General features: G+C 39.1%; 1 protein-coding gene across 2 annotated transcripts in view; it reads right to left on the bottom strand.

The window, feature by feature from the left end:
- Positions 1-26,913, bottom strand: part of LOC109430297 (protein Skeletor, isoforms B/C) — a 215,751-nt gene that overhangs the window by 21,775 nt on the left and 167,063 nt on the right. The gene's annotated exons all lie outside the window — the stretch shown is intronic.

The following is a 26,913-nucleotide window of genomic DNA, read 5'->3' as shown; positions in this document are numbered from 1 at the left end:
GCATTTGATTCAATTGTGGTCGAAGGCAAGTTCACATGAGAGAAGAGGAGAAAACTCCCCTAAATGCAAATACAGAAAGAATAGTGTTGAAGTGTTGAACTCATCTACTGATTTACGGTAATCTGACCTGCATCTCTCTGACCTGCATCGGGTTGGCCTACATTGCATTCGTATTTCTCTCATCGCACTCTACACACCTAGCCCGCCCTCGAGCCCGCCATATCTCTTGGACCCCTGCTTGGAAATGCAGTTCTTAGGACATCTGGTTTACCACTGATTTAAACATGTTATTGGCATTAACCCTTTGGAGCCGGAGGGGTCATATATGACCCCGGCGATGAAACCGAGCATAACAAACGTGTTCGACACCAGCGAGGTTGCGTCAACAGCGGCGAAAAAAATCGATTCCAAAAGGTTAAATTGATGTTTCAACTTATTCACTGTTTTTTCTTTCCTTTCCTTTGCATCAAAAAAGTCACAAACATCAACAAAACAAAGCACGGAAAAAATCTTAAACTGAATAAATCTGGTGTTCGATTTGAATAGGTCGAATCTGCATAGGAATCACAGCAAACATACGATCTATTCAAATCGAACACCAGAAATAATTAAAAATTCACGGAAAAATAATGTTTCGGAAAAGTGAATGGTTCAAACGTACGTAAGAAAAACAGTATAATATATTGTTACATAAAAATCCAATGTAAATGTATAGTATAGCGAACCATTTCATTACAATACACTTTATTGTAGCTGGTACACTGTATGGTGCAGGATTGGTTTTCACCATACACCCTATGGTTAGTTTTTATCCGGGTAGGGGGCTGTCCACAGAGAGCGAATGCAGAAAATAAAAAGAACGAGTAGGATATTCACCAGGGACTCAGTTAGAGGTAGGCGACTTCATAGACGGACGTGGATGCGGTGGATAAATATCTGAAACCCCCTAAGAGTTCGAGGAAACTAGAGGACTCAAGACCGACGCAGATCCCGTGCAAGCTCGGTGCTAGAGTTAAACTACACTGTAGACATCAACAAGGATGGCAAACTACTGTTCAAAACATAAGAAATGATGTCGAAACACTAAAGTTCCAAAATAATAATCCCTTTGAAATTTTAAATTTTCTATCACAATCGGAGAAGCCTTATTCCGTTTGCTCGACCCTCGTCTCGTACGAAAAAGTATGAATGTGCCCATTGAAGTCCTTTACGACAACCGAGAGGCCACGTCGTAGCCGTAGTGGCCATTATTGTAGAGAAAGTTTTCTTTTATATTTACGCTTCATAATTACTCACAAAAGTTCCTCCTTCTGATTTTTGCCATAGAGTCTAGCCTAGAGAGAGTGGATACAGGCCAGAATGACCGCACCAGCCCGTTTTGTCGGTGCCATCGTTTGCTGAGTATCGAGCTGCAGTGGGAAATACAGACTTCGTTCAAATAGTGCAGTAGCTTAGAATTTTTGCACTTGCACTAATTTTTTTTTTTTAAATCTTGGAGTAGTTTCTAAGATTCTTTATTTCATTTATTTCATTTTGGAATGTTTTCAGCAGCTTTTGCTAGGATTCCCACGAGGAATTTCTAGAGAAATGTAACACCTGTTGGATCTATTTGAGGAACGCCAGAAGGAACTTATGGAAGAATTCATTGAGATTTTTTTTCGGAAAATCCTCGAGGAATTGTAGGAATTTTATTAAAAAAACTTATGGAAAAACTGTGAAAGGGACTTCTAGAGGAATCCCGGGCGAAATTCCTGGAGGGTTTCCAGAAGAAACTCCTGCTGAAGTCTCAGAAAAAAAAAATCATGAAGTAATTCCACAAATTGCTATGGGAGGAACCGGTGAAGGAGCTCTTGGAAGTCCAACTCCGTCAGCACCACGCTAATGCTGAGTACAAAAAGCGAGATTTTTTCGACGTGTTATACACGTGATCGCTCGAGGGTTAATGGAGAAATCCCAGAATGATTTTCTGTATGCTGAAAGATTTTTTGTGGAAATTTCAGAAGGAGCAATTTCGGTAAACTTAGAAAGAACTCCTTGAGGAATTCGAATGGCAACACCTATTCAAATCCATGAAGGAATTTATAGAAGCATTCCAAAACTAACTCCGGAAAGAACTAAAACTAAATAAACTCCTGATAGAATCTCGGAAAGATTTCTTGGACGAGTATTCCGGGGGAATACTGGAAGGCATTCTTAGGGAATTCCCAGAAGGAGTTCCTGGACGAATTTCGGAAACAACCACTGGAGGAAACCTAAAAGAAACCTATTTAGAATTTTCATAAGAAACTTCATCTAAAAAAACTTATGTAAAATACTGAATAAACCTTATGACATCTCTGATTACACTCCCTGTGGAATCCCAGCATAAACTCCTGGAGGAATCCTGCAATACGTTTCTGGAGGAACCATGGAAGAATTTCCTTTACCTATCCCAGAAAGAATCTCAGAAGAAATCTCTGGGGGAATCCCATATCGGATGGGGTATTTTTGAAAGTCCTAAAGGAATCCCAGAAGGGGTTACCGGAAAGAACTGCTGCAGGAATCCTAGTTAAATATTTTGCATTTTTTTAGAAATGATAATAAATACTCCTGGAAGACTCCCAAGGGGAGCTTCTGAAGAAATCATGAATAAAACTCTGGAAGAATCTCTGAAGGAGCTCCCTGAGGAGTCCTAGAATGAACTCGTGGAGAAATTATAGAGACAATTTGGAAAAACCGGTGGAGACAGATGCGGCAGCTGTCCAGCTGACTAGTCTGACCGAAGAGTTTGTAATCATTTGTATGTACTGAAAAATTGAAATTTCATTCATGCAGATTACCGAAAGATTTGTTATTTACAGGGGGTTGCTAACAATGTTTGGGATAGACAACTTATTTTTCTCTCACAAATAAGTTCAACATACTGTAACTTTTCATAGAGTATGTACATCAAAAATTCTCAAATTTAATGTATCATTAGTACAAACTTGAGCCCGATTGTTAATCTTTCGCGAAGCTGGATTATTCTCGTAAGTCGCAAAATACTATTTTTTAGACATCTAATTTTTAAGTCATATCTTTAGAACCAGTAAACCGAATTGAATAAAATTTTGAATATTTATCAACAATGCTTCACAATTTTTTAAAACATAGGTACTTTTTGAATGTTGATATGATTGATTGCCCCTTTTTAGAACTTTCTCTATAAAATGGTAATTTTTTACATCAATGTCACTGCATTTTAGCACAGACAAACAATCGTATCACTTGGAACAGAATGCGATTAAAATCATCGTCACAAAAGTATAGTCGCCCAATGCTGTTTACGCTGTGTTTCGCAAGCCCACTGAGTAGATGACGATAGTGAGCAAACGTCAAGCAGGTGCATAAACTATGCGAGTGCCATGAGCGAGAGATTTGCGAGCTACAGAATATTTAAATGGTCCGTTAAAAAAAGAAACGATGGGAAATAGGTTTAGTGAGACGTCTGTTTGTCTGTGATTTTAGTTTTGATAAAATACACCGGGGCAAGTAGAAACGGGTGGAACAAGATGAAACGCGAAGTTTAAAATATATTTCAATACAATTGTGAAATTTATTTCTCGTCACAAGATTATTTGATTCAAAAAGAAGGTGTTATGTCATTCAAATTGTTTACTATCATTAAATAACATGATGTTAATCCGCTGTTTCATCTTACTCCAATCGTTTCAACTTGCCCCGGTGCACCTTATCCAAAGATTTTCCACTTCCCTTGTCAAGATAACTTTAATAAGAAATATTAATTAGAGCCTGTTTGGATAAAAGAAAGAACACATGTAGTAATTTTTGTGTGGTTGTAAATTTGACTTATTTTCCTCTATATGGGGGAAATTGGATTTTTTTGGATGCATTTTGGACTCAAAATCAACAATCTGGAACATGTTTTATTTATTCAGTAAATTAGAGATACAAAAACTGCATCACAACATGACTCACCTGGACGAGAAAGTTTAAAATTGTTAAAATGTTGACTGTCACATTTTACTGGTTTCCAAAGTAGCGCGCGTTTCGAACCGTCACTTTACTTGTAGCAACCAGTCTCTGTTATGCACTTTTTCGAGTGGGTCGGAAAGGCGCCGGTCGTTTTGTTCATTGCATTTTTTTTGTGCTACGTTCCAAGCCATTCGGTAGTATTTATTCTGTGATAATGGTCATCATCCAACATAATATCTAGAGTCGAAGAATCTTTCCGTTCGCGGACAAGCAAACATAAATGGCATTATGGTGCATAGCAAATTGACCTATTTCGTTCTGAATTGTTTTAAACAAAAGAATTGAAGTACTTCGGTTTAGATTTCAGTAGCGAAGGGTGAACAACTATATTAAACACATTTTACGGGCCCCGTGTCATCAATTCCAATTTTTCAAAGTTGAGTTATGGCATATTTGACATTTCTATCACATTCTACATTACTTTTGCCATCCAAAAATGTATTCGACATGATATTAGTATGACAATAAATATAAATTGAACGACGATTAAGATAAACATTAAAATTGAGATTTTAAGTCATTCAGGCACACTTTTCATCCAAACTGTCGTATTTTAAACACCAACACACTGATTTTTCAAAAGTCTTCCATCATTTGTAGATAAATGTATGTAGATTTTTAGCATAAAAAGATTTTTAATCGGAAGACTTTACAACTCTGAAATATGACTGATCATAGTATGGGTATTTATTGCGTTGTAACGTCACGAAAAATCAACATTTTTAAATTTTATTCAAATACGGAAAACGTTACAACTATGAAATTTCGCATGCTCTTTGTACTCGAAAAGATCTTTCAAATGAGATTAAAAAAAATCGGTTCACGGAAGCCTGAGTTTCACCTGGTTGAAGTTTGCGTTGTAACGTCACGAAAAAAAGTTCTGTGGAAAAGACCAAATCTTTCTGGCTTGGACGGCTTCTGAATTGGACAAACGTAGCTATATTCAAAACAGTTTCGTTCTCGTTGTGTATGAGCTCTTTTCCAAGATATAGTTTATAAATTGTGTACCATTGCCCGTTCATAAATTACGTAGACTTTTAAAGGACGGGGGAGATGGTGTTTGGCCAAAATCTACGATGTAATTGTACTGTGATATTGTAATTTTTTTAATCGTAATCAAATACCACTCAAACCGAAAATTTCTGTGATATCAGTGGCCAACAGACGAAACACTGACGAAATAGCAAAGTTATTAAGTTGATCAAAGACTTACAGTTGATGGATAGTTGGATTTAAAGTTCCACCAACAGGCGGCGCTAGAGAACTTACAAATTTTAAATTTCATGCATCTCAGGATCCCTATTACATAGAAATACGATTTCTTCGGCAAAGTTGTTTGGTAAGTAAAGGACTTGCAGTTGATTTACCAATAGATGCGAAATTTTGCCACTGGAAGACGTTAGTTTCCATTTTGCAAAAGCAGAAAAGGGATTAGAATTTCTTGAAAAGTATTCTACAAACTGCAACTTTTTTCACTTTGGGCATATTGTATTCAAATGAAATAGTAATCAAAGATCAATATATAATTCTTAACTTTCAAAATTTAATTTGATTTGATTCACTTATTCCTAAGATATAAGAGTTAATAGAACAACTGTTAAAAATATGATTCTGCTTAAAGCGCTCCATCTTTGTGTAGAGCTAATTAATCAAGTCCAAATTTGTAGAAATTACAGATAACAAGATGAGGAACTATCAGTCAAGATTTGAGAATTTTTGATATATTTTATAAAAAGTTACGGTTTGTTGAATGTGTTTTGTGTAATTAATAAAATTGGCATGCTTTTGAAAATTTGCAACTACCACCAACTGTGTGGCAGAAATTAATACCATACGGCTATTAAACTGAAAGTCCTTGATCTACCAAACAACTTTAATGAAGCAACCATCTTTCCAAATAATCACGATCCTGAGATAAGTAAAACTAAAAATGTGTATGCCCTATAGCGCATCCTAGTGGAAGGATTTGAAATCATACGGCCCATCAATTGAAAGTTCTTGACCAGCCAAACAATTTTGTCGAGGACACCAACTGTCTAAATAGTTAGGATCTTGAAATATATGGGATGGATATTACGTCAGTGTTACATTTATTTTTGATATAACAAGAATCACCGACAAACAAACGTAACACCTACGAAATTGAAACTCATATATCTCAGGACTCTAATTACATAGACTTTAAAATTTTAGAATGTTGATGTCTTTGGAAAAGTTATTTATCTTGTCAAGAATTTTCAGTTTAAAAGCCGTTTGGTTCAAGTTTCTAACTGACTAGTGGTAGTTGAAATTTTGAAAAAAGAAATTGATGTCCCCAATTGGTATGCAGATCCTCAGGTATGTCTTTGGTTCAATAACTGCTCGCACATCTTGAAGCGTTTTTAATTGAATCAATAACATTGCATAAATTATTGAAAAAAATGTTTAATTCAACGGCGTGATTGGTTTTATGCTGCAAAACCTAAAAATCTGGCGGTGCGAAGTAATGAATATCAACGGTTTAGTCTTTGGGACAAAATTAGATGAATATGGGTGGTACTAGGCCGAAGATGGGTACCATTTACCTTCATGAAGGAGTTTTCATACTGCTGGTAGCAATAACTTGGCTTTCCGAGCCATTTATCACAAAACGGATTTTCAATAGAATAAAGTTGCTCTTGGAGCAGTGAAAATAATTCAATAATATATTCACAAATTCGGGCAATTTTGGCTGAATATTCTGGTTCTAAAATGATGTGCATTTTTGTGACGTTACAACGCGAGCAGAACCCTGTTTGAAACTGAACGGGCGTTGTAACGTCACGAAATGTAAAAGTCGATTATCCAAAATCAAATCCAAAATTTAAATGTTTTATTCCATTGAATTGAAGAACAAACCAATAAATTTCAATGGTGAAAAAAAAAATCAGAATATCATGAAAATCCGAGCAGATTTTTTAAGATGCTGGTAGCGCGTTAGAGAGGGTCGGATTCTAGCGCGTTGTAATGTCACGCTACAAATACGCATTTTGAACACGTTTTTCCAATGAAAACTAAAGGTTCAATAGGTCAAATATATCAGAAATTTTACAAGGAATCCGAATATGAAAAAATAGTTTGAGGTTTACGCTCGTTTTCATGAGTTATAGTAGAAAATCTGACTACGAATGCGAAAAAACGTTGTAACGTCACGGTAGAATGTGTCATTAGTGATTAGTGGCTGTGGAAATTTATCTCAAACTATTTTGACTAAAAGATTATGAAAAAGTATTAAAACTAACTTTAAAGAATTATTTTTCTTAATTTTTTCCAAGGCTTTAGGAACAGTGATACATGTGATTTGGCAAAAAAAGGCAAACTAATAGATGTCTTTTTTGTATTTCCTATAGCCAATGCAAAAAATATCTGATGATATTATGATATCATCAATTACTAATTTTATTGAATTAATTTACTAGACAGCAGTGCTAGTCTCGTCACATTTGTACATTCACCCTGTCGACTACTCTGGACTACTTGGAAAATTTTGAGGCTGGATGCCAGCTTTCTACCGAAAAACAATAGAAAAAAAAAAATCGAAGGATAAGGTTTATGAAAAATTGAAATTATATGAAATCGAACAAAGATCCGCGATTATACATACCTATTTTTTTTCTCTAATTCTTCCAAATATGTACCTTTGAATATCTTCAAACACATCATTTCAATCCAATGTGATGAAAATTATTTTTTTTTCACATGTCCTTTTCATTTGTTAGGTGAGGAAAACTGATTATGTATTAATGATTCATGAAATCCAACGCTTCAACAAAATCTCATTCAAACTAAAAAAATAGAGACGAACCAGCCAAGGGCTGAAAGTCTCTGAAATAAAGACACAGTAAAAAATATCGTGTTTTATGGCTGGTTTCCACTTCGAACGTACTGTGCAAAAATATAGGACAAGTAATGATCAAGTAATGATTCCGCTTCAAAATTACTTGAGCGGTTCGCAGATGGCAAGTGTAACGCCAGTAACGCTTCCCGTGCAAATCAAATGAAGCTGTCACTTCGGCGCGGTAATATAGTCCGTGTTATCATATCGTAAGGAAAAGTAACATTTCTCCCCATATAGATCAGTTGTCAAAATTACTTGCGGAAAAAGGAGGAATTTTACTTGAGCGCTCTACTTGGGATCTGGAAACTTAGCTTTAGGCTGGAAATGCATTTTCCCAAAAAATGTGTATGTGGTACCCACCTCGAAGGAAAAAGCAATCTCTTTCCAACAATACACTCCCGCCATAAAATTTTCTTATGATAATGTTGGATTGGGTCAATTTTATTGTTGTGTTAGTTTAATTAGTTATAATTATTATTATTTTAATTTGACTCTTAGCCGAAGAAAGGTGTGTTTAAAAAGTGAATGGTGTTTATAACGTCCACATTATAAGCATCACATTTCATCTCAATCGACTATAACTCTGGGATGAATCATTTCATCTCAACGCCATAAATAGCACTCTTATTTACGTCACGCAAATTGGACGTGACAACTTCCTACAAGTTCATCTGAGAATGACATCCAACCACTTGAGAGTACAATTCAACGAAAATTACGGCCGATATCCTAAAGTGTTGAATCACAAATCAGCTAAAGTGCAGCTGACATTCATTGATATTTCACCCTCTTGCCCTCGGAGTAGCTCCGTCCGAAGGATCGGCGTTACGCAAGTCATTGTTGGATAATTGAGTAAGACGGAAACAACACTAGCCCTATAGTGTTAAATTTATTTTATAAATAGGCATCTATTTCAATGCACAATGGGTCCAGAGCCGTATTTACGAAGACAAAAATGTTTGTGCCTAAACCATAAGATTTAGATATATAGTGTCTTTGGGAAACTTTCTTCTTTTTTTTCGACCTTTTTTCTCATTATTGTGAAATTAGGGTGGCCCCTCTAGTTTCGCTGATCCAAACATCTGCTTTTTAATAGTTTTATGGACGTTCACAAAATGTTCTACTAAGTTGTAAAAGAACTTATTTGGAGCAAGTTTGCCGAAGAAACCATTATTCTAACTTATAATTTTTTAAAAGATTCATGTTTGGGTGATCCATGAATTTCAGTTTTCTTGAAATAACTTTTAATGCATTCGTTTCTCGTAAATACTTTGTTCCGAGCACTTTTAGAACTATCGACGACGCATATTTTTTCCAAAGAGCTCAAAGTTCTAACTCTCATAGTTAAAAAGATATTGGCATTTTTCTTCTTTTTTTTTTTTTTTTTTAAATGTCATATCTCAAAAAGGAGCAAATAGATTTTCAATCTCCCGGTTGCATTGGAAAGATCGTACTCTGTTCTATTTATGGTGAAAAAACTGTTGGTACCTTTTCCCAAGCAGCACCTGCAACATAATGCAGATTGTGGCTTTCTATACTTTGGTCCAAATGAGTTGCACTAGAAGCACACGAAACTTCCATCTTGTCAGTTGAGTTGCATTTATACTCCGAAATTCGTAAAGTTGCGACTTTGTTTCATAGAAATCACAAATTACCACGTGTTTGACATCGATTCGTGGAGGCGGAGCTTACATATTGCTAGCAAGTGATAATACAGTCAGCTTACATTAAATGTGTTATGTAACATGCATGAAACATCTAACTCTGGTTTATTTGTTCAGATTAGGTTCCATATGCGTTACAGAAAACTTGAGCGTCTTTTCATTTTGACAGTTCTCTAACTTGTGACAAAGAAGGTGCAAGTAACTTCAGTAGCTTTTATGGTGTGTTGAGCATCGATTCTCTCACAGAGCTTTTGGTGTAGTATGTAAGGTGAGTAGATAATACTTCTGATGTCCATGGTTTGAGTCTGGACAAAATCTTTTCACATTTTTTTATCATTCCTCCTCGTTTATGTTGCATAAGAATTAAGAATCTGCGCTTTTTGGGTTTCAAAGAAGAAGCAATTGTGTTCTGTCGTCCGTAATACGGACAGTGAATAAGTTTCACTAAGGTTGCTGTTACTGAATTAGCAACAAGTCGTGTTGCTTGGGTTTTGTTTAAAGCTTTTTATTGAATTTTGAATATACGATTTTTTTCATGGAAAAGCAGTTGTAACTTTGAAAATCGATGAGATACAAACTTGGCGTCTTCGACAAAATTGTGAGTTTTTGGCTGCTATAAAAGTGCCCAGAACAAAGTATTGCGAAAAAATCAACACATAAAATTATATTGAGTAAAAACAGATAATCATATGGAAAGCGGAACAATTTCAGCAAACTCGACTAGTCTCTGTTAAATAGATCGAAGTAACCATGTCGAAAATGTTTTAATTTGCTCATAATATATAATTCATCAATGAACTCAACTTAAAATGTGATTTTGAGCTGATTTCCATCAATTTAATTTCAATTTCATCACTTCAATGTATGGATAGTGAAAATGTCGATCACTAGTATATGTTTATGTTAACGTAAAAGCCTATCAAAGTTACATGATTTACAATATCTTATCAATAAACATTGGTTCTACAATGAAATGGATGACCATTTACCAAGCTACTTTGATCTATCTAACAAAGACGAGTTGAATTTGCTTGAAATGTGTCATTTTTCATGTGAAAATCTGTTTTTACTCAATATAATTTTATGTGTTGATTTTTTTTCGCAATACTTTGTTCTGGGCACTTTTATAGCAGCCAAAAACTCACAATTTTGTCGAAGGTTGTATCTCATCGATTTTCAAAGTTACAACTGCTTTTCCATGAAAAAATCGTATTTTCAAAATTCAATAAAAAGCTTTAAACAAAAAAGGTACCTACAGTTTTTTTTTACCATAAATAGAACAGAGTACGATCTTTCCAATGCAACCGGGAGATTGAAAATCCATTTGCTCCTTTTTGAGATATGACATTTAAGAAAAAAGTGATTTTTCGAAGAAAAATGCCAATATCTTTTTAACTATGAGAGTTAGAACTTTGAGCTCTTTGGAAAAAATATGCGTCGTTTATAGTTCTAAAAGTGCTCGAAACAAAGTGTTTACGAGAAACGAACGCATTAAAAGTTATTTCAGGAAAACTGAAATTTATGGATCACCCTACCATGATTTTTTTTTTTTAAATATAAGTTAGGAATCATAAGAGATAGAATAATAGTTTCTTCGGCAAACTTGCTCCAAATAAGTTCTTTTACAACTTTGTAGAACATTTTGTGAACGTACATAAAACTATTAAAAAGCAGATGTTTGGATCAGCGAAACTAGAGGGGCCACCCTGATTTCACAATAATGAGAAAAAACGTCGAAACAAAAGAAGAAAGTTTCCCAAAGACACTATGCTTATGGTTTAGGCACAAACATTTTTGTCTTCGTAAATACGGCTCTGGACCCATTGTGCAATGAGTTTAAAGTATGATGCATTTGGAGAACATAATGCTTTTAACTATTTTTTTCTCGGACTGTGATTTTATCGTTGATTGTTTAACAAAACGTTTATTGGGATTTGTTTAAATCTAAAACAGATTATATGTATGGGTTCCAATGAAAAAAGCTATGCATATTTTTTTCCTACATCCAACCATACTTAAGCCACCGCAAATTAAAAAAAAATATTAAGAAAAAAAAAATGAAATTGTTAAATGTTACTCGAAACGGTGTGAAAAATAACATTTACGGTAGAAGCATCAGTTTAGGCCATTAGGGTGTTTTGGCCATAGTGCATTATTCAGCCTGTTGCGATCTAAACCAGCAAAAAATATTTTTTACTATTAGATCCTAATACAATACATTATGATGATTAAAGCAGTGAAAGCCATAGAATTTAAAAAAATGCAAAAAAAAATCCTTGACCCTCCTAAGGTGTTAGACTCTTCGCATTACGATAGTGCAGTGTACGTTCAGCGTACCTATCTGGGTCATATTGACCCCAATATCCTACCAGGGGTAAACAATCAGCTCCCATATGTCTGTTTTGGTAACTCCCATAAGAAATACACGTGATTGACCAAAATAGAAATCATTGCGGATATGTTTGGTCAAAACTGACGAAGTGCTTCTATTTTGCCAGGTATTAGCTTGATTTATGCATTTTTCCTATAAAGCATAGATTGAAACCTTTCATTTGAAACATTGGTAGTTTTCATAGTTTTATGGGTTATTTTTATAAAAATGATTTCCCTTAGACTGCACAGTGGTTCACGAACCAGATTTACGAGGAAAGATGCATTCAGCGTCTTCAAATGATTTTTTGGACAAATATGGTCTTCTACAAAGTTGTTCCTAATAATAAGGCTCTCTTTCCAATGTGCATGAAAATTGGAGTGGTCCAAATTTTCAAAAAGATTGACAGTCTAGTTAGCGATCACAGTCTTTGACACCTTTTCGTCGATATTCGGCTGCCTTTGTCTTCAACATTCGCAACACAAGCAATCAAACTACGGTATAAAATAAAAATGTCGAATGAATGCGCTTGACCACGATTGCGTCTTCGGGAGATGGTTCGGTTTTTGTTATTGCTGTCTTTCCCATAAAGAGAGCTAAACTCTTTGTATCAATATTTTGAGATGTGTTGGCAAGTTTCTAATGCAAATTTAACCGCCTCGGTTTAATGCAACACTACAGAAAACCACAAAGTTCAGATGCTCCATCACACATTTTAGAAAACAAAGAATTAACACGAGGTCTTCCAAAATTTTCTTTGAAATGGATGAATTAAAATCAAGCATTTTGTATCGTTTTCTGTCATGCAAAAAATCTTCAATCAATCACACAGATTGAGCTGGAAATGGTATTCTGTATTTGCGGCGAACGGCTACTGCTGGGTGGTCAGATTTATTTACTTCTATTTAATTCTAATTTCTGTAAAAGTTCAACAGAATTTTACCAAAATGAAGCATTACCGAGGTGCAGTAAAAAAAAAAACATTACCAACATTTCTATGGTTCCTTGTAGAAATTGGGATTTTTTTGCTAAATTTTGGTATTTTGATTTGTTTTTTTTTAATTCTAACGGCTGAAGGTCAAGGAGAAACCCAACCTCTAGAAATAATTCTTCCGATTCTCCAAGATAGTGTTTGTACATTAGAAAATGGCTTACAATATCATTTGACAAAAGTTAATTAATACATTTATTACAATATCGCCTAACCCTCCGTGACCCATCAAAAATCAGCCCGCGACCTACTAGTGGGTCGCGACTCATAGAATGAGAAACGCTGCTTTACTTTATCGGTGTAGCTCCTCCAAAAAATCCTTCAGGAATTCTTCCAAGACTTTCGTCAAGAATTCATCAAATAATCTTCCCAGGTATTAATCAAAGAAATCCTGGAAGAATTCTTCTAGGATTTTTTTAAAATTTCTCGAAAATTCTTTCAGGAGCTCCTCCAAGTATTCTACCAGATATTCCTACAAGAATCCCTTCAGGAATTTCTCCAAGAATTCCTTCAAGAATTCCACCAAGAATTTCTTCAAGAATTTCTCCAGATATCACTCTAAAAATTCTGCTAAGAATTCCTCAAAGAATCTCTCTATGAATTCCTCCAACAATTTCTCCAGGAATTCCTCATAGACTTTCGCTTAGAAATTCTCCAAACATTCCTCCAGAAATTCCTCCAAGAGTTTCTTCAGGAATTTTTTTTCCAAGAAGCTCTCAAGGAATTTCTTTAGAAAATCCACAAAGAATTTCTCCCGAAACCTTCGGGAAATCGTCCAAAAATTACTCCAGGAGTTCATCCGAGATGAAAAGTTTTTCAAAAATTCCTCCACAAATTCTTCCATAAACACCTAAGCTCCTTCAGGAAACCTTTAGTAACGTTTAGTAAGGTCTACATAGTTTATAAACGCCTCCTTACACCATTCGCAAACCGTTCCGAAACACTACTCCCCCCCCCAAAAATCAACCTAGGTACCGTGATTTCGGGTGAAATTGATCAGTGGGGTGAAATTGATCGACGTGAGGGGCAATTTTTATTTGTCAAAAATAAAGCTTTGAACTTAAAACAATTTGTAAAAAATGACCATCATCTGGCTCAAGGATTATTGAATGATGAGTTTACATGTTTTACAGCTAATTAGTCACATATTTCTGTATTAAATTTAATATTATCCGAAATTGCGTGTTTTGTGATTTGCAAAGACACGTTCAAACTTTTGTTGCCGTAGCTGTATGGCACATGTAATAAATATTCGAATGAATGTTTGTAGCTGCCAAGTGTTCGCTAAACGCGATTTCGTCATCAAAAGTTCTATAAATATTGATATTTATGCAAAAAATTGAACTTTTGCTAAAGTAATGACTTGTTTAATATAAAAATTGCATACCTTTAGGCGTTTTCTTTAGATTTATTAAACTTTAAACCTAAACAATTAAGAATTTACTAAACTTGTATGAGTTTTACAAAGCTTTTCGCATTCTGGGGAAATTAATTCAAATGGAAAAATTATTTTCGGCACTTACAAAGACTTTTCACTGACTGATCAATTTCACCCCGAAACTAAAATTTCTGATTTTTTATTTTAAATGATATTTATTGCAATAAAATGATTAAGTAGGAAAAGTAAAAGTAAAAGTTTCAACCTTATTGACTGATGATACCCGTGGTAGTACTTGTTTTAAAGCATTGAGTTTGACTATATCGATAACTATTCAAAAATTAGAAGCCAAAAACTGTGAAAAGTGATCAATTTCACCCGAAATCACGGTACATCCACATGTGTATCATCGCGCGCCACCTCACAGACGCTAAACATAAAAGAGAAATCATGGCAAATTGCGCTCTTTTGCTCTAGAAATAGCGTGTTTTGTTCTCATTTCATTTTGGCCATACCATGGCGGCAGTTCTTTCACAACTTTCCATGCTGAGAAGAGCATTTTAGTGCTCAACTTCATTGTCTTGCCGGTGTACTGTGGAGTAGCTAATGTAGCAAGCGTCGCGTGGTCAAAAGAGTCTTCTTGCTTTGATAACGATTTAAATTTTCTCTCACTGCTTCCCCTTCCCTCTGTTGTTCGCCTTTTGGGGGGTGGAAGGATGGAGCAGAGCCGGATGGGTGGAAAAAGGACGACACTGTTTTCCTCGGTGCGCCCCAGTGCGTCTGCGCTTCCCGGAGATTGCCCATGATTTGTGGGACTGATATAAATTCCAACATTTTGTGCCCGGCGGTTCAAGGATGCAGAGGGATGTAATAAACATTTCTCATAGCGGGAAGTTTATGTTTCCAAAATTATGTGATGATGGAGGCTTTTTAAATCGAAAGACATACGTTGAGACAAGCGCAAGTGATTCGATAAAAAAAATGATTTAGCAAATACAAAAACCTCCAAAAGCATTCTACTTAATGTTGTTAAATTGTGTTAAAATGAATCTAGAAATCAACTAACCCTTACTGCGTGTTTTTGTGCAAATAGAAATTATTTCAAAAAGCTTTCATTGCCTTTCATACCTGTTAAGTGATATTAGAACAGAGTTGTTCTTGCTTATGCAGCCTTTTGTGACGCACCGCGCCGTTGAAAAAGTACAACCCTAACAGAAGGGGTTACAAGGTTACAAGCATTTATAATAACACATAATCTAAAATAGTAACTTATTCTTCACTGGGTAGACACTCGTTCATATGCAACTTCTTCTTCTTTTTCGGTATGGATCTACGTTCCCACTACAGGAACATAGCCTACCTCACTTCAACTTAGTTTTCTTTGAGCACTTCCACAGCTCTTAATTTGCCTGCCATTGCATTAATTTGTATATTGTGAGGCGTCCAGAAAGTCAACAAAAAAATCCCGTCTAGAACGGGAATCTTACCCGCCGTCTCTGGATTGGCGGTCCATAGCCTTGACCACTAAGGTAACTGGAGACCAACGTGCTTGAGCAATTGGCTTCTTAAGCGGTGTTGAAATAATTACATATTACATATTACATATTGTTTCTTCATGAATTTGTGCCCGGGAACCAATTTGAAAATCAATTTGAAGTTTGTATGGGAGCGATTTGTCGAATCACCCCTCGGGTCAAGCAGTTGCCCAACTGTCAAAAGATAATTTCAAAATATCTTTGAAACTTATTTTAAGTATCAAAATAAAATTCTAAAAATCTGAAAAAAAAAAAAACATTGTGGCTCAGAAAAAGGTGCTCTCTTGTCTATAGGGGGATTAGGGGCATAATGGACACCCTAAGCAAATAAGTACGTTAGGCCTATATAACAGAGTAAAACTTAACATATTATCAGTTGACTTACAACTTTAACTTGGTTCCTACTTCTTTCAATCATTTACAGCAGATAAAATGTCTTTATTGTGAAGAAATAATGAATTGTAAACCGCGTGTTTTTCAGGGTTGGCAGGAAAGGTACGGGGCGAAATGGACACCCATCGGGGCATAATGGGCACCCCTGCATATTTTATGCAATCTTTTTGGTTACATCGACCAGTTAAGTAATTTGCCTACGGAGATCTATACCACAGATATAATACTCTATCTTAGACGAGTTTACATAACATCAAAGTTAATTAAATAAACTTAAAGCTAAAATAATCGGATTGATTTTTTCCAAACTTTCTGAAACGCCTAACAGTATGCAATGCGCGTGCATCCAATCGTAATTGCCAGTGTTCATTTCGCCCCGAATCGACTACAACAGGGGTTCCCAACCTTTTTGAGGTGACGGCCCCCTTTTTTTTTTTTTTTTTTTTTTTCCTCCCCTGTTGGGGAAATTAAGCCACTGCGTCCAATAGGCTGAACTTTTGTGGCATGTCCCGTTTTGATATTCGCATCTAGCCAGCTAATTACCATGTGTCAAGTAATCAGCTACTGCCACGACGCGTCGTCTCCCAGTCAGGTGCAATGGAATTGATAAACTCCAAGACCTTCCCAGGTTTTGCAGACCAGATCTCACTGGGTTGCAAGCAACCACTATTTAGAAATCTTTGCCTGCGCGTGTATAAAGCACCACAACTGCAAAGCAGATGTTCCGAGGTTTCACGTTCCATATTACAGAAACGACAGATATCACTCTGAATATGGCCTATATTTTTCAAGTGATACCTGCTCGGGCAGTGTCCAGTTACTAGGCCAGTGTATGTACATAGAGCTCTCTTGTTGAGCTCTAAGAGCTTTTTGGTTTTATAAGCATTTGGTGTTATAAATCGTTTTGACTGATTGCAATTTTTGACGTCCATCCAATTGGATATCACCCTCTGCTCAGCCCAGCGTTTCAGATCCATTTTAATTGTACAGTTTGATATACCACAGAATGGTTCTGGGCCAGCAAACTGTAAATTGGAACCATTTTTAGCAAGCTCGTCTGCCATTTCATTCCCTTCAATGCCACAGTGACCTGGAACCCAGTATAAGTTTACTGAATTCCCTTGGCACAGCCTGCGCAGTGAAAGAATGCATTCCCAGACAAGCTTTGAAGTACATTTGTAAGCGCACAATGCTTTTAGTGCAGCTTGACTATCTGAGAAAATACAAATATTTGCATATCTGTATTTTCTCTCAAGGCAGATGTTTGTGCATTTCAAAATAGCAAGAATCTCTGCTTGAAACACCGTAGGATAGTGTCCCATCGCCACTGAAATTTGTATTCCAGGGCCGTAGATTCCTGCTCCCGTTTTTATTCCAACTTTTGAGCCATCTGTATAGAATTTGATTGATCCTTGACGAACAGTGGGACCTCCGACTTCCCAATCTGCACGAGTTGTTTCGTGCAACTTGTAAGGAACATCATGGTTCTCCACAGGTTTCATCCAGTCTTTAATCATTTTCATTACTGGCCTATTTTGGAAATATTGTGAAATGCTCAGGTGACCTACAAGATCACCTGGCATAAACTTTTCAACTCGTTCAAGTCTCAGCAATTCCTTTTCTGCTTCTAATTGCACGTATTCGTGCAAGGGTAGCAGATTGAGAATCGCATCTAAAGCTTTTGATGGTGTGCTTTGCATCGCTCCTGTAACAGCAATGGACGCAAGACGTTGAATTTTCGCAAGCTTTGATTGCGTGGTAGCCTCTTTTGTTTTTGGCCACCAGACAAACGAAGCATACGTCACTTTTGGGCGGATTATGGCAGTATAAATCCACATTATCATTTTTGGTTTCAAGCCCCACTTCCTGCCAATAGTTTTGGAGCATAACCAGAACGCACTTGTTGCCTTACCGATCACGGACTCAATTTGAGCATTCCAGTTCAGTTTAGCATCCAGTATCAAACCTAAGTATTTGACTCGATCACTAGGATGAATTTGTATCCCTCCAAGCCGAAAAGCTTTTAGGTTGATCTTCCTTTGTAACGGGTATACATATGTAGTTTGTTCATTTAGTGTTTTTCGTAATCTTCTATAAAATAATCTCTTTAATTATTAATAAAATATTGAACCAGTCTAAAAGACATTATTAACCTTTCCGCATGAACATTCTTCCGAGTTCACGAGTAGCACCTCTTAAGATGGACAAGTTAAATGAGTTCCCACTACAGCCAACACGCACATGTGACCTGCAGTCCAAAAGGCATAGTGCTAACACTTTTTGCGAAATTGCGCGCTCGGCGCTGTGCATTGACCCCCCTAAAGTTGCATTCAAAGGATGTTGAACTTTGCCGAATGGGTTGACTCTCTCTTGGGTCGGAGAGATAGACGAGTCGTATGACGAAAGACTTTCGATGCAGACCACCCTCCTCCCCCTGACCTTGAATATTTCGCGAGCGTGGAAACGAAAATCTGTGGTATTCTCTCGGGAAATATTTCAGACCTGATGGTGGTAATTGCATTTCGCGACTTATCTGAGGCATCTAGGACTTTGATCAACCACTTCGTTCTGGCTAGTGGAAGAGGCAGGAGTGATCGTTTTTAAGTGTCGCGCCGTGACGTGTATTTGAAGGTCTTTCTTGTGAACATGCTTTGTCTTCATTGTAACTAATTAAGTCTTTCCCTTTAGCTAATAGTGCAGTCAAGTTTGTGCAAAGTTGTCGAGAAAAAGTAGATTGTGCGTTGGATTAGTTTTGTGCAGGTAAACCGTGTGTGAAATTTGCGTGTATTTTATGTGTGTTAATTTGGTCGTCGTATGACACCACGTGCTCCCCAACTAGGTCTGTAGCCGTCTTTAAGACCGAACACGTCACACCTCAAGCTAGGATCGCTTCTGACCCCACCGTCAGCTACGAGGTTTTTCCCGGAGGTGCGGAAACCGGAAGAGGGCCAGCGTCCGTCAATCGCGCCCTAGGCGAAGGTTAGAGACACCCAAGTTCATCAGCAAATTGCGCCAACCGTCGAAGCAGTTCATCGGCGGCGCCGCGACGGCCGCCCCCGTCGGCCAACACACAGACCGGAGGTTTTCTGCAGCAGCGTCCATCTCGACACCCCTCGACGCGCGATCCCCAGCGGCGAGTTCATGCTCGATGAGTGACCGCCGTGGGTAGATCATCGGAAGCAGACCTCCAAGCGTACGCAACGAAGAGTAAATGGTCAAACCGTGAGTAGAAATCATGCATGATTAGAATAAGTCCATGCGCATGGCTCATTTTCCCGCTATCGAAGCTATATGAAGTAGATAGCGTAATTTTTCGAATCACGTGGCCCACCGTAGTACCCGCTTTTGCGCCGGTAGCCACACTCTGAGCACGCACACACACGCACACCTTCCCGGATGAACCGCACTTGCACGTAAGAGTACTCGTCACCACGACAGGTTAGGAAGAAAGTAGGTAGAGGGAAAGCAAAAGGCAGGCCTAGGCTAGAGAAGAGAAGAGAGTCCATGGAGAGAGAATAAAAATGTTAAATGAATGTTTTGTGTCTATGCCGTTCTAATGTATTGAGTGTGGGAATACTTTTAGGCGTTGCGGGTGGATAAAACTACCCTGATGATAGAGGACAGTCGTCAATAAAGTTCCGTGAAGGTTTAGCATGTTAATATCGGTCGTTGTTTAATTTATTTTCTGTTATTTATTTTACTGGGGCGGTTCCCCGAAATAACCGAGATAACTCTCTAATTTTCTGTTGGATAGTTCGAGGGTTGGTTAAGTCAGCCAGTGATGAAAACGTAGCGATCTTACTATATTATTACCGTCTCGTTTCCTCGTCTTGAAGAAATAAAATCCTTTTCCTTTTTCCTTGAATTGTCTTCCGAAGTCTGACGTCAGCCGACTCGTTTGTATCTTTGATCGGGAGTAATTAGACCCATTCCCTGGGGGTCTCAACGGCCGGGCAATCCATAAACTGGTAGGTGGTCTCCGAAAGGAGTGGCGCATAAGCCACCTTACTTTAAACCCGACAAACTCGCAGGCTGGCGTGTTACATTTGGCGCCCAACAAAACAAGGCTTTTGATCGTGTATATATTATTTTCATATTTTCTGTAGAAGCGTATTTTCAGTCGGAACATTTAGTTGTAATTTGTAGGTGTTTCTCAATTCTATAGTAAATTGCACGTTTTTTTCATTTTTGTATTTAATAATTATTTATTTGGTCCTGTAGCTACTCGTTGTTTAAATTATTCTGTATTTGTGAATATAATTTATATAAAATAGTGTCCCGTCAGTATTTATTATTATTTATTATTTATTTGTGAAGTTTTTTTTTCTTCGAGTAAATGTATTTGACTGTTTCATGCATTTTGAATAATTTCTTTATATAATTACGAATTACATTAAAAAAATAGAACAACTACATACTCAAAATGATTCGCATACTCCCACGAGCTGAAGATCTCAATCAGGAAGAGATCGATTATGAGCTCCTTATTCGCAATCAAGAACAAGATGTTTTTGCACTCGATTTGGCTGGAAAGCAAAGGCATTTGAGAAGTTTATTTAAAGAGGATTTGAAAGAGGGAAGATCTTACCAATCGCCTCTCTCAATAACGGCAGAAATTGAACATATTCAAGGCAGGATCGATACACTCGAGAAAGCGCTTGAGAAAAAAGTGGAACTGAAATACGAATCCAGGGTTTTGCATTATTGGTATCGGGCAAAATGGAGTAAGGCTTTTGGGGAGGAAGAAAAGAGAATGCGAAGAGAACTGTGCCAAAGGATTGAAGCGATAATGAAACATTATCAGTTTGGGCCACCCCAAAACCCTATTGTAGGTCAAATTAACACTATAATCTCGGGTACAGAAGGTGCTGTAGGCGGTCACAGATCAAGGTCGGAAACGTCTGATCAGGGAAGCGAGAAGAACAAAGCTTCGCCAACGGCGGACAACGAGAAGCATACAGGGACAAAACCTAAAGAACCAATGGAGAAGTTCGATAACCCTTCAGAAGTTACGATCAGCCGTACAGAATGGCTAGAGATGAAGCGAACTTTGGCAGAGTTAACCGCTAAACTGTTAGAAGCCAATGCAGCGCAGCCAGGTGGGTACCGGTACGATACTCCTGGGACTTCGTATCAACCGAATACGGAACCGTCTAAATTAGCTCCGGTCAACGGACAGCAGCATCTGCCGTTGGACAGACGTTACCAGCTTCCAGCTCCACCGACTCAGCTCAATTATGCGCACAGTCCAAGTAAAGTCGCACCAGGACATTCACATCCGACAAACCAAGGCTGGGATCAACCTCAACCGTTGAACCTACACCGCGACACCGAACAGGACACTAGTAGCGAGGACGATGAGCGGAGGCACCCGCCGATGACAAATGGACAGCAGTACGAAGGTCAAAGGTTCTTTCCAGGGTCGCGGGATATCAACCATCGAGAAAGGACACGCTGCGTAGATAGACGGGGAAGACTTTCAGGGCCAGTTGAAAGTGAACTGGACAATTTCTCGGAAAACCGTTACAGTGATTCTTCCAGGTTTCCTCGTGGAACTGCTCGGATGGGTTTCAGCTACAGACAGGCGCACCAAAACCGAATTGAAAAATGGAAGCTTCGTTTTTCCGGAGATCAAAGGTCCGTCTCTGTGGAAAACTTCTTGTACAAGGCCAAAAAGCTGGCTGACAGAGAAGGGATTCCCAGAGAAATCCTTTTACGGGACGTGCACATGTTGCTGGAAGGACCAGCGTCAGATTGGTTCTTCACATTTGTGGATGAACTGAACTCGTGGCAACAGTTCGAGACGTCCATAACCTACAGATTCGGAAACCCTAACATGGATCAAGGGATCAGGTCGAAGATCCATGAACGGAAACAGCTTCGAGGGGAAACATTCATAGCCTTCGTTTCGGAGATTGAAAAGTTGGATAGGCTGTTGTCTCGTCCGTTATCGAAGCGAAGGAAGTTTGAGGTAGTGTGGGACAATATGCGCCAACACTACCGGACTAAAATATCACTGGTCGAGGTAAAGGATCTTCAACATCTGATACGGTTGAATCATCGGATCGATGCGGCCGACCCTCAACTTCAACAACAGACCGGCGAAGTGCCGATGCGCCGACCAGTCCACCAAATCGAGGCCGAATATAGTGACTACGATAGCGATCAATCGGCATCGATAAACGCGATTGATAGTCGGAACAACAGAGCCTTGAGACAGAGGAATCAACGAGATGCTCCAAGGGGTCAACAGATCACAACTCCTCGTCAGACAGCTCCTGAACTGCAGCAGCTCAATTGCTGGAACTGTCAGGAGCAGGGACATAGCTGGAGACAGTGTCAGAGACCTAAGGTGGTGTTTTGCTATGGATGCGGAAACCTGGGTAGGACCATCCGCAGTTGCGAACGGTGTTCCAGACTAGGAGAAGGACAAAACCATGGCCAGCAGGGAAACGAGTAATGGGGTGCGACGCCGGGAATTCGTTCATCCCGCAGGAAGCCGACATTCCCAAATTAGCAAAACCAAATACAACCTACAATCCATTTTCACAGATTTACCACGTTAAGATTAAAAATTCAAAGTGTCCTCACATTAGGGTGAAAATCTTCGAGTCAGAATTAGAAGCTCTACTGGACTCGGGAGCGGGGATCAGTATTTTAAACTCCCTAGATATTGTTCATAGGTATAATCTTGTAATTCAACCTGCAGCGATCCGCGTAACCACAGCCGATGGTTCGGTACACGGATGCTTAGGGTACGTCAATTTACCTTTGTCCTATAAAGGACTTACCAAGGTCGTGCCAACTCTGGTTGTCCCTGAAATTTCGCGACATTTAATATTAGGGGCCGACTTTTGGGAGTCTTTTGGCATCAGGCCAATGATTGATCTAGGTCAGGGACTCGAAGAAATCGAAACCGTAGAACATCGCACCAGTTCAGCAGTTTGCTTCACGATAGAGCCTTCAGGCGACCTCCCGAAGGTGGAAGCAACGGAAGAAGATGACACACTAGACATTCCGGTCTATGAAGGACCTACGGATTCTACACCGAACGTTGACGAGATAGAAACGGAACACGTACTGACAGTAGAGCAAAGACGGAAACTCTCAGATGTGGTCAAACAGTTCGGGCTAACAGGTGAAGGAAAGCTAGGGAGGACCAACCTGATAGAACATGAGATAATTCTCAAGGATGGAGCAAAACCTAGAGTAACGCCTATGTACAAATGTTCTCCGTACATCCAACAGGCCATTGATGAGGAAGTAGAGCGGTTCAAAAAGTTAGATGCGATAGAAGAATGCTACAGCGAATGGACTAACCCTTTAGTACCAGTTCTCAAGAAGAATGGCAAAGTAAGGGTGTGTTTAGATTCGCGGAAGATCAATAAAATGACCGTGAAGGATTCGTACCCAATGCGGAATATGCAAGACATATTCCGACAATTGGGGAAAGCAAAATACTTTACCGTCATTGATCTGAAAGACGCTTACTTCCAGATACCCTTGAAGCAAGAGAGTCGCAACTTCACAGCTTTCCGTACGGCGAAAGGAGTATTTCGGTTCAAAGTACTTCCTTTCGGATTAATGAATGCTCCATTCACTATGTCTAGGTTGATGGACAAAGCGATAGGCTTTGACCTAGAACCTTACGTCTTTGTCTATCTAGACGATATAGTGATTGCGTCGAACAGCTTTGAGGAGCATTTAAGGCTGCTGAAGATTGTCGCGGAACGGTTACGGAGTGCAGGACTAACGATATCCATTGAGAAGTCCAGGTTTTGTAGGAAGCAAGTTGTATACTTGGGGTACCTTCTCAACGAGCACGGAGTGGCCATCGACGCGTCCCGTATACAACCCATACTCGACTACGCTCAACCAAAAACCCAGGAAGACATCCGAAGGTTGATGGGTCTAGCGGGTTTTTACCAACGCTTTATTAAAAACTACAGCGCTATTACGGCCCCGATAACCGACCTTTTGACGAAGGAAAACAAAAAGTTTAAATGGACGAAAGAAGCCGAGGAAGGATTTCGTGAACTTAAGTCTGTTCTCACATCGGCTCCGATATTGGGTAACCCAGACTTCTCTCGGATGTTTACCATCGAGTCAGACGCTTCAGACAGGGCCATAGGCGCCGCCCTAGTGCAAGAACAAGATGGCGAAACTAAGGTCATAAGCTACTTTAGTAAAAAGCTGAATCGAACCCAACGTCGCTATTCTGCTGTAGAGAAGGAGTGCCTAGGAGTGATCTCGGCCATACAGCACTTCCGTCATTATGTAGATGGGGCAAAGTTTCGCGTGGTAACGGATGCTCGGAGTTTACTATGGCTTTTCAACGTTGGCACAGAAACCGGTAATGCCAAGTTACTTCGATGGGCTCTTCGTATCCAGGCATACGATTTTGACCTGGAGTACCGGAAAGGAAAAGCAAACATAACAGCGGACTGCTTGTCTCGCTCAGTAGAAATCGACGCACTCACGTTGTCTGAACCAGATTTTGAGTATGAGGACCTTATCGACAAAATCCAGTCAGATCCAGGAAAACACACAGATTTTCGTGTAATCGATGGTCAAGTCTACCGATACACGAAAACCCAAAGCAGAGAAACCGATCCGAGGTTTGCATGGAAACTGGTTCCAAATGCGGCACAGCGGAAGGAAATAGTTAAAAAGGAACACGAGAAGGCTCATCTAGGATTTGAGAAGACGCTAGCTACTGTGAAGCAACGATATTTTTGGCCCAAGATGAACGAGGAGGTTCGCAGGTACTGTCGAGGATGTTTAAAATGCCAGACCAGCAAGGCTGGAAACACCAATGTTACTCCGCCTATGGGGTCCCAGAAACCTGTTGAGTATCCCTGGCAATTCGTGACACTCGACTACGTCGGGCCATTGCCACCGTCCGGGAAAGGCAGACACACCTGTCTGTTGGTTGCAACCGATGTGTTTAGTAAATTCATTCTCGTACAACCATTCAGGGAAGCGAAAGCGCATTCGTTAGTGGAGTTCCTGGAGAACATGGTATTTCGTCTGTTTGGAATCCCGGAAATCGTGCTGACGGACAACGGCACGCAATTTGTGTCAAAACAATTTAAAGAGCTGCTCAGGACGTACAATGTTTCCCACTGGTTAACGCCGGCTTACCACCCGCAGGTTAATAATACCGAGAGGGTTAACCGGGTTATAACAACCGCCATTCGCGCGACTCTGAAAGGGGAACACAACCATTGGGCGGACAATCTGCAGGAGATCGCAGACGCGATCAGAAACGCGGTTCATGACTCAACCAAGCACAGTCCCTACTTCGTAGTATTCGGCCGAAACAAAGTGTCAGATGGGTCCGAATATGCGCGAATCAGAGACAACCACACGACGGCAACCGACAATGACAAAACTATAACCGATCGGAGACGAAAACTTTTTGATCAAGTGAAGCAAAACTTATCGGCCGCCTACATCAAGCACTCCAAGACGTACAACCTGAGGTCGAACCCTAACTGCCCTACCTACACAGTGGGCGAAAACGTTCTGAAGCAGACTTTCGACCTTTCTAATAAGGGGCAGGGATTCTGCAGGAAGTTGGCTCCAAAATACGAACCAGCAGTTGTTCGTAAGGTTTTGGGAACCAACACCTATGAACTGGAGGACTTGAATGGCAAACGTTTAGGGGTCTACTTCGCAAATAAGCTGAAGAAGATGCCAACTCGTCCAAACCGATAAGTGGTATGGATTTTCAAGCTATGTCCCTTCTAGTGAGAGCTGTTGAATCAACGAACCTCCTAGAAGCAACCACAGATTACGATGAGCAAAAACACCTTCGGGTTAACAACATCATCAGGCAACATTCGACGGACTCGTGGGAGGGGAGTTTTCGAACGAACCGAACACTTGAGGGTACCGAATTTGTCAACATCAGCTATGAACCACTTTTCTGAAGTGACTACAAAACCGCGCGTTTACGAAAACACCGACAGGGTACTGTTTCAAGTCTTACGACCCGACTTACGTGGCGTAAGCATTGTAAATATGTAAAAAGTTAGTAGTTAGTATGCCTAGTTCCCTAATTCTTAGATGTAATATTAGTAATTAGCCTAATTGTTAAGAGTAAATCATAAAATCACTCACAATATCGTTGTTGTTCGTTTGGCGATACGTCATCCTTGTAAATAGTAGATTTAGCTAGGATTTTCCAATCTTTCCGTTGATTGTTATTTATTTCCATCGCGTTTCCATTTGCGTTATTTATTTATTTATTTCGTCCTTTGATATTGTGCCTAAAAGTGAAGTATAGTATGAATTGGTTGCAATAAATTGTTATTTCTGTAGATTAGTACGATTTCTTACCGTTTTGTAGTCAGTTTTCTTTGTTGTTATGTAGTAGACCTCAATTGTTCTCAAGTTTGCCATTTCGTATTTTCCGTCCTTTCAGATCCCGTTATAGTGCCCAGACCACGTCCTTCCATCCTCAGTTAACTGTTTCCTCCGTCCTATCGTCCCCTGTAACCGTCCTCGTCCCTCAGTGTCCTGCTGGGGTCGGTCCAACTGCGAAAGAAAAACATAAACAAACAACTTACATCTAATGTTGGAACGATCATTATCGCTATACTCTCCTAAATATTCTCCCAGCGGGTACGGGATGCCTTCCACAAGCTCCACATCACGTACTTTTGCACCGTAATGCACCCGAAACACGAAAACTTTTCACTTTTCG

This window comes from Aedes albopictus, chromosome 1 (genome assembly GCF_035046485.1).
Source record: "Aedes albopictus strain Foshan chromosome 1, AalbF5, whole genome shotgun sequence".
NCBI classification, from domain to species: domain Eukaryota; kingdom Metazoa; phylum Arthropoda; class Insecta; order Diptera; family Culicidae; genus Aedes; species Aedes albopictus.
Note: the sequence above shows the minus strand (reverse complement) of the source record. Positions and strands in the feature narration are given on the sequence as shown.